The sequence below is a fragment of the Mercenaria mercenaria genome, chromosome 9 (assembly GCF_021730395.1).
Source record: "Mercenaria mercenaria strain notata chromosome 9, MADL_Memer_1, whole genome shotgun sequence".
Taxonomy (NCBI): Eukaryota; Metazoa; Mollusca; class Bivalvia; order Venerida; family Veneridae; genus Mercenaria; species Mercenaria mercenaria.
This window is the reverse complement of record NC_069369.1, coordinates 11,395,992-11,405,919: the sequence shown is the minus strand read 5'-3', so window position 1 is coordinate 11,405,919 and position 9,928 is coordinate 11,395,992. Positions and strand designations below refer to the sequence as shown.

Below are 9,928 nucleotides of genomic sequence, written 5' to 3'. Positions count from 1 at the left end.
CCTACCCTATCTTTTTAGCATGTTACAGGAAACATTTTTTTTTTGCTGGGCCTAAGAAACCATTTGTAGTGATTGTGTGTCATATGCATATTATGTAACTTAATTCGGATCCAATACTTCACTGTATAACATAAAACATTTGTAGAGAAATTATAACTTATGTGTCTGCTGAAACATATTCATATTAACATGATATTTATATATTAGAAACTACAAAATGGACCATTCCATTCGTATTGACAATATCATTTGTCATTTCATTTGGTTAACGTCTTTCCTCGAATTTATCAGTTAACCGACTGTAGGCATGTTTTGCATATGGAACTGTGTGTTGATTTTAGAGTTAAAGGAGAATTTAATTCACTACAGAAAACATACAATGTACGTTGAATCTTTTGAAAAATTAGCATTCAAAGATGGTGTCGCCGTTGTTTGAATAATTTATATATTCAACAGCAATAATTCAAGATTTTAAGCGAAGGAAAGAATCAAGATAGAATAGAATACATTTGTGATAGTGATAATGATGTTGAACTAACAGTTATATGCAGATCCAAACTGTGTTGAAAATGAGTCAAGTTTTACAAATATTGGAAAATTGCTCAAGTTATCTGGATTGCTCTTTGAACTGAGATGATTTAGGTGCTATAGAAATCCATTATCTTTAATTCATAATATTAAAAGTGAGCTAAGTGTACTTAAGAAGTGTTGTTGACGTATGTATCCGCCGTGTTACTAACAGAAATATTCAAATACTGAATCAATGTTTAGAAACGGATAAAATAATTGAAGAATCTTTGGAAGGAGGTACGTAAACTGTGTATGTTGATTATTACCATGACATTCGGATGTATGCGCATACGTATCATTAACTAAATTGTTAGGTTTCATATCTCACCAAATGTTTGAATTTTGATGTATGACAAGATGTCACCTGTCGAAAACAGCTATTTTGTAGCGCAATGAAAACAATATGTTCCTGTTGCATTATGTTTTATAATGCCTTCGGTATTTCTATTTGAAATTATATATGTGCATTCAATGAAAGTTTCTGATCATTTGTTTCATTCTATACGCTTCAAAGTTTAAATTTTGTCCCTTCATATTTTAATTCTTTACAAGCAAGTTTAAATAAGATAAGTATCAAATATTGTGCTATTCACTTGAAATGTTCAGAATAGCTGGTTTAAACCATATCTTAATTTAATACACTAATCGTGTACACTATTCATACTTATTTTTACACTTTCTGTACTCAGTCTGTATACAGCGGAATAAAAGAAACAATTCCTGGGTTTAGATCGTCACATTAACCTTATTAATTCGTTTTTCTGTATAGCCATCCTCGCTTTTCTTGGAAGGAAATGTAGCTCGATTCTTCGCGGGATATTTTTTCTCTGAATTGTTTCAGTGTTGCATAATGTATTAAAGAAGAACAAACAACAAAGGTAAAATATTTGTAAATTAAATGACATGAAAACTAAAAACTAAGTATATGCGTTGCTCCTGAATTTGTTACGCAAATAAAAGAGAATCAAACGTATAGAAAATAATCATAACCGCCGACGGTTCAAACCTAAGGAATTAATTTTGACGTCCATGTATCGGCCAGACAAATATTCTAGTATTGCGCAAACGTGTACCATATTGATCACTTGGGGTTTTATTTGCATTTTCCATTCCGCTGCCGTCTGTCAACATTCTGCCTCCCTACAAGATAATGTTTTCGTTTGATCAAACAATCCAACATTATTACTGTTAAGAGGTTTACATCAATTCCTTGTTGAAATATAATTGACAACAATTGATATTATGACATGACAAACCCAGAAAAATAGACGATTAGAGGCTTAATGCTTAATTTAGTATTGCAGATTATTATTTATAATTGGCAGAGACATCTTGAAAAAATTCGAATAGAGTAGTTAGGTTATTATAGGAAAATTACTGTTTCAGTTTACTAGTAGCATTTTAAAATACCTGAAAATGTCATTCATTGCCTATAAGAAGACAAAGTGTGGGTATTATTCGCAAGTGATTCTACGAAAGTCAGTTGTTCAGGACATCCTGTATTAATTATAAAAAAAAGTACATACAACAATGATCTGCCTTACCTTCTCATTTGAACTGTCAACAGTTTTTGAGTGTGTCGCCATGAAGTACTTTTACAAAACTACAGATGAATGTATATATAGAAAGCTACGGTGCCCTTATTGTTGAGATCGAGCGGTCAAAGATTCAAGCCCTGTCGGAGGCGATTCTGGTTTGTGAGCCTCGAGTTAGTTAAATAATGGTTACCGACTGCAATACTTGCATTAGAAATCTAGAAGTTATGCTATTCATAAGCCAACATGGATTGCCCTTTCAGTAGGAGTGTCACTATATTAATAAAAAAAAAAACACTTTACTTTATACGTTATGGCTGAACGGTCATGATACTCACTGGTCTATTTATGTGTATTTTAAAATACTAGTATTTGTTTTGCGGGTGTTCACTTTTTATGTTAGCCCAATGAAGCTAAATACATGTTGTATATACAGGTTACAATACAAAAATGATATACAGACTCCGTATGGATGCTTCTTATCTTAGAATGGATCTATGCAAGATACCAACTGCATTAAGCGATTTTGCTATGTATGGCATGTGATGATGAAACTACTAGTGTGTTGCGGTTTGTGAGAGTATGGACCGCCGTGAGAAAAATACTGAAAAATGGTTGAGCTTGATCAATCTGACTAAAGTACTTGATCTTCTAAACGAAGATCTGAGAACGACCCATTCACATTCGTCTTCTGTATATTTTGGATTTCCAGTATTGCTATTTTTATTTTATCCAATCAGACGACTTGTTCGAATGTCAAAGAGTAAGAAAAATGTGCTGTCATTCTAGGGCTCGAACCTGGGACCCCTCGCTTACAAAGCAAGTGGCCTACCGACTGAGCTAGCCGGCTATCTGATACATTACGACATAAGAATTGTAAATATCAAAAGTCAAGGCTACAGGTAGATTTGCAAGATGTTGTAAGTTAGGCTCTGATTGGCTAGCGAAAGGGTCGTCAGAACGAGGCAATGAATAGGTCGTTCTCAGATCCTATGCGAAGCGTAATAGGAGATGTACTTCAGTCAGATTGGAGCTTGATTGAATCTCTTTAGGAGAGGTAATGGAAAGTACAATGCCCTTCACGCCCCCTAGCATCGACTTCAGTGGAATTCTATTACACAGATATTGAGTTCACTCCATTATCATACTGAAAACGTTTATACAAGAGTTTATATCCCGGTTTGTTTAGAGATACAATACATGTTTCTTGTTCAGCTCTTTAAAGTTGGGCAATAGACTTCCGTCATTGAACATGTCTAGCGAAATATGCGGAGGCGCTATGACAGGTTATTATTAAAGCTCATTGCTGCTTCGAAAGTTTTCAGACGTCATCCTTCGTCGAGTCCTGTATAATGTTTCTGCAGTTGCTCTGCATTTTGCAACGGCATAGTGTATATGCATAAATGGTTCGTTAATATATCATAGAAGCATAGAATGGAATCAAACAAAATAAAAGCAGACTGGGTTAAACGTAGTAGTCTGTTCTTGAGAGTTGAATAAATGTGCAATAGGCATTGACCTTATCGGAATTCTATTATTATAATATTGAGTGAACTTTATGATCCCAAAGGACCAGAATTATCTTATATATGATTATTTACATTACAATTTTGTGTTTTAGATATCGTGACTTCATTTACCATAGCGTGTATAAGGAATCCATCTGTCGGGGTTCTGTTCCATAACTTTGGAACATGGTCGGGATATAGACTGGCTTTTGTCGAATCAACAGATTTTAACACTCAGTGGAGTTTTTGCAATTGACAGTTTAAAGCCGTTGCCGCAATTTGTTCCTATATTCTACGCTTTGAGCTTGTTGCCTATATGCTTAATTTTATCTATGTATTTGTCATGTTCAAAGCTGTTGGGTTACGTTTTAGAGAAGTTGCGTGAATTTACTGTGAAAATTGCTCAGTATCAGAGAAACATATTGTTTGTACCTTCAGTTGCCTATTCCAGAGAAGAATGGATGGAAAAAAGAAAATGAAATGATTGCCTTGTTACAGTTATGACAACATAATCACCTGTCCCTGATAATTACAGAAAGTCCATGTAAAGCTTAGTATATTGTAAATGTAGGGGTAATAATCATGTGTGTACGTTGTGTTACTTCGAGCTGAATATGAATTAAGTAAAAACAGAGTCTTGAGGTCAATTGTAAAGGAATATAGTTTATCAGTAATCTTCGCAAGATTCCGATAATACAGTCAATCATGTAGATTTACAATGAATTAAACGTTTCTGTTTTACCTCCACAGACCTCTTTTATTTTGTATTTGTTGATTCGATTTTAATCTGATTAAGTTAGAATGGCTAATTGGTACATGTACATTGTACATAGTCCACTAATTTCATCGTATAGAATATTGCTTTTACCGTTCGTTTGACGTTGGTTTGTATTGAATTTTCATCACATTTCTTATATACTATGTACTAATTTATAGTAGACTTTGGTTATATGTATGTTATAAGATTCTTTCACCGGATATAGGTGCAGATGGGAATTTCCGGCCTCGAGGGTAATTGTTTAGGCGGTAACGAGGTTCCTAGCGAGTTACCGCCTAAACAGTTACCCGAGAGCCGGATATTCCCATCTGCACCTATAACCAGTGACAGAATCTTTTTCTTGCATACCGATATCAAGATATAATAATAAAAATAAAATCAGTCGAACGGCTTTCTTTTTAGAACTATTTCTTATAGCAGCGTATTTAAACAAAGCGCGGGAAATCAACGTCTGTAAACAGGAAAGACGTCATGACGTTTCAAAGACAAATAACAATGTTTAGTTCCGGTTTTGTATTATCAGTTCCAGCGTAACGTTATGAATATTTGATAAATTAACGTGTTTTGAATCGAGAAATATACTATCAGGAACAAAGAGGAACTGTCAATGGATTTGATTCTTATTCCGTTTTTCGAAATAAAATATAAATAACTACATAAATCTTCTACATATATGTAGTTCGTAATACGTCATTTAAAGCACGAGAGTCATCTTACACCCCGGGGTGTAAGATTATAAGATTCCAACGTCCGTAAACAGGAAAGACGTCATAACGTTTCAAAGACAAATAACAATGTTTAGTTCCGGTTTTGTTTTATCAGTTGCAGCGTAACGTTATGAATTTTTGATAAAATAACGTGTTTTGAATCGAGAAATATACTATCAGGAACAAAGAGGAACTGTCAAGGTAATGGATTTTTATTCCGTTTTTCGAAATAAAATAGAAATAACTACATAAATCTTCTACATATATGTAGTTCGTAATACGTCATTTAAAACACGAGAGTCATCTTACACCCCGGGGTGTAAGATGGATTTTTCTTGCATACCAGACGGGGATTTCCGGTATTTTTACCGGTGCTGGAAAAATCCATCTTACACCCCGGGGTGTAAGATGACTCTCGTGCTGTAAATGACGTACTACGAACTACATATATGTAGAAGATTTATGTAGTAATTTATATTTTATTTAAAAAACGGAATAAAAATTCAATACCTTGACAGTTCCTATTGGTTCCTGATAGTATATTTCTCGATTCAAATCACGTTATTTTATCAAAAATTCATAACGTTACGCTGCAACTGATAAAACAAAACCGGAACTAAACATTGTTATTTGTTTTGAAACGTCATGACGTCTTTCCTGTTTACGGACGTTGGTTTCCCGCGCTTTGTTTAAATACACTGCTATAAGAAATAGTTCTAAAAAGAAAGCCGTTCGACTGATTTTATTTTCATTATTTTATCTTGATATCGGTATGCAAGAAAAAGATTCTGTCACTGGTTATAGGTGCAGATGGGAATATCCGGCTCTCGGGTAACTGTTTAGGCGGTAACTCGGTAAGAACCTCGTTACCGCCTAAACAGTTACCCTCGAGGCCGGATATTCCCATCTGCACCTACAACCAGTGAAAGAATCTTATATTCCAGCACCGGTAAAAATACCGGAAATCCCCGTCTGGTATGCAAGAAGGATTTTTCCAGCACTGGTAAAAATACCGGAAAACCCCGTCTGGTATGCAAGAATACACCTTATTACATTAATAATCAATCATATTTCTGTTGATTTCTTGAAACATTACTTAATAGTATTAACTTCATAATCGGTCGCCATATTGATAACGCCATTATCGGATCAAGTCGCGGTCCCCATTGGAGATATATGTATACTGTTTTCGTTTTAGACCAAGGAATAATTTGGTATATGTGGTTATATTTCTAGTTCTTTTTCGAGCGGGGTTACAAAGGCACTGCACTATAATCACGCGGATAATGAATTAAAAGGTATGCTTGCCGGTAGAATGAAAGGTTAGGTTACCAGCTTATATAATGATATTTTTTTATAAAATATATCCTAGAATATTGCTATAGTCAGTGCATCCAATGTTTATCGATAAAACCTTTGTACAAAAATAATAACTCAGGTATGAAAAGCTCATAATTACTGATATCGGCATGAAGACATATAAAAGAAAATCTGAAATTTTCTTTCATTCTTTTTGATGTCTTAAGTTATTTTACGTACTACCTCAAATTCTGTCATTTTTATCTCAGCTGAGAGATGTATTGGAAGTGTGTTTGATTTAAGGATTCGGTGAGATTCGAAGTCACTGCTGAAAACATCTGTTCAATATATCAACAAACCTACATTCATGTTGTTGTCGCTGTTGTTTCTTACAGTAGTCAAAATACCAAATACCAAAAACAGACAGATACAGTAAAACAATAGAAGCGTAGGCGAAACCGATGCTGAAATAACTACATTGAGATCGGAATTCCCGTTCATTAGTTGAAACGAAGTTTTACAAATACCTGACATTTTCTGATGTCATTTGAATAATTCATGGAAGGAAAAGTTACCATCTGATGTCAACAAAAATTTAAAATCAATTGTCTTAAGGACGTATGCTGCAGTTTTGGGTAAAACATTTCCCAATAATAGAATTTGTTCAAACTTTGTATATGAACACAGTGTCATGTTAGAAACAGAATTATGAAAACAATCGAAGGTCGCCATGCTTGTTCAGGAGTTATCTGCCCTTAAATATGCAAATTTGAAGAAGTATCCAGTTTTAAGGGCAGATACCTCTTAAATAAGCACGGTGACCTATGACTGTGTTTGCATGTTTCTGTTTCTAATATGAAACTGTGTTCATATACCAAGTTTTAACACATTATATTACTGAGAATTTTTTGCCCCATCTCTCATACAAGAAACTGCAGCAAGTGTCTTTAAATTGATAAAACTTAAAAGTTGTAGGGTTAACGCACGTTTTTTTGTGTAACAACATCTGCATAGCCCGAGGGATTCTGCAGATGTTGTTTCACGAAACAAACGTGCGTTATCGCTATTCTTGCATAAAACACAACTTAAGTGCTGGAAATATCGAAAAAACAAGACTATCCAGCTGACATTAGCCGATCGAAGTCGGCCGTTTCAGGTTGTTATGGACACATGTTTTATTTATGCATTTCCAGGGCATACAGAAACAGTGCGTATTTTATACATGTCGAATGGACATTCTTGTTGTGGTAATTTCTTTTATATTAAATGTATGTAAAATAAGCATGACTTCCCCTTTTCCCGATATATCGGTAGGAACTTTAGCTTTAGAGGCTCGGAATTATGAGAAAAGGGCATAACCCTACACGGCATCCTGTCTTTACATAATTTGCAGGTGAGGTGCCGACAGAACACAATTCTGCTTGGTTTAAATTAATAGTCTGCCCCTTACGCTTTTTAAATGTAAATATTATCGTTTAATAGAAACTGGTATCAATACCTATATTCTTCATGTCGTTAAGAATGAAATCTCTAGGCCTATAACTAGAAAATTTTGCTTTGCACCCCACCCCATCGCGATCAAAGTTTGATAAACACAAAAATTTGAATTTTTCCAACATCGATATAATCAACTTAGATTGGATTTATAAACTCAAACATGGTTGGTGAGATCTACAAATAAATTGAAAAATATATAATAAATACCTTCTGTTCATCAAATGTTCATTAACTGTGGAAAAATCCTTTAAACTTTACGCTTCGTCATGTTTATGCTTTACATTACACACCATCACTGTATCAATAGACTGCATAGATGTGTAAAGTAGACACAAACATTTTTTAAAAGTTTCAGTGTAAGATTTAAAGTTAGCATGTCAACTTTCTCGACTCAAATTAATTTGGAAAACGAAATTGTATTTTTGTAAATTGTTGTTTGCCTATCATTTTCAGGGATTAAATCGCGGCGTGTAAACTTACTTTGAGTCTAATACGCGTAATAATACAATAATAAGGAACGTCAATTCAGTCGCGTATCAAGAGAGGTAGCGCTTATTACAATATAAGTAAAGTTAGGTTGAAAAATGATATTTTTAATAAATATGCAGATGAAAAGATTTCATAAATCTCGGACCTTTCGACTTCGGCCAAAATTGATTCGGGATCCATAATTTGCTTACGTTGGACCCACAACAGCATATTCAAAACGTTCACCAACAGCGCGTGCTCACGAGAATCTCCTTGTTTGTACACGTTTTTTCCCTGTTTGAGCATGCCCAAAATCGGCAAAAAAACAAAGGTTTTATGCAAGAATAGCTAACTGTGCTCAAATAGACTGGTGTTTTAAACGTATATATCCTTCGTAATACAAACACTAAAATGTTTACAGATGAATCTTAAGAGAGCGATACGTATAGTATCAAGCCATTTGTTATATAAGCATAGAAATAATCCACAGCCAATGGTTTTGTTTCGACGACTGATTAGTGTTCTTTTTTTCTGTAGGGGAGACACTAGGTCATAGGCACCAATAAGTCAGAATGATAAGTAAGAATGACATGGAAGCATTAAATATGTGAAAGTGTGAAAACAATATTTCAATATGTTATCGTCTCATGGGAAGATTTTGTGTTGTTTAAGATGTCACAGTATGCAAATTTCAATATCTACTGAAATTCATACGTTCTATACTGACTTTTAGTACTTGCAGTCAGGGACAGTTCCCAGATTTTAACAGCACTGCGTTAAACCCTAAAACATGTATTCATGCTAGTATGATAACAGAAAAGGTACATTGTTTATTGAAAATGAGATACTGTTTTACAAATCTACTACATAACGAACTTTGATTGTTCATGTTTGCGACAAATCCATAAGCTTTGAATGGTTTCGTGAACGTTTTTTTTTCTTCTGATTTTATATTTAATCATATACTCGAAGAGTTTTTAAATCTGGTATTGTTACTGTTGGCAGTCAGTTTGGAATGTGACCAGTCTTAAGACGTTTACTGTTTAGACTGTATGCCATCAGCTTAAAATAAAATTGGCAAGTGCTAATCAAAGCTCCTTGAACCATATTTTATTTCAGACAGCGATTCTTCTCATATCAGACATGCACAATTTACAATAATTTTTAAACTAACATGCATGCACGCTTGTTACCTGTACGCCCAGCATTTTGCTGTTGATATGTTTATGTCTTTAGTGAATTATTGGAAAATAAGTGTAAAACTGACAGTGAACACTGAAATGATTTTTTTTCACTGTTTCACTGTTACGGCAACAGTGAGTTTGGGCCTCCGTGGCTAAGTGGTCAAAGTCTCTGACTTTCAATCGCGTGATCCTCACCGCCGTTTAAAACTTTTGTTTTAGTGAAAATTATTTCATGTGAAAAAGCCATCCTGCTTGCTTACGGAAGATAATGGCTAGAGGGGCAACTGAGGTCTGGAGAATTGTTAGATCAAAATATCGTTCGAACTTAGTTTTTCACTCATAACCAGCCACGCATGACAAAATTACATCTAGTGTTTACTTT

The 9,928-nt window shown here is 34.4% G+C and overlaps 1 protein-coding gene across 1 annotated transcript in view; it reads left to right on the top strand.

Annotated features, from left to right (window-relative positions):
- Nucleotides 1-572: 572 nt before the first annotated feature.
- LOC123546458 (tetraspanin-5-like) overlaps nucleotides 573-9,928 on the top strand; it is a 35,590-nt gene continuing 26,234 nt past the window's right edge. Inside the window, exon 1 of the mRNA XM_045332731.2 lies at nucleotides 573-807. The gene's annotated coding sequence lies outside the window, so the exon portion shown is untranslated. The remainder of the gene's footprint in view (nucleotides 808-9,928) is intronic.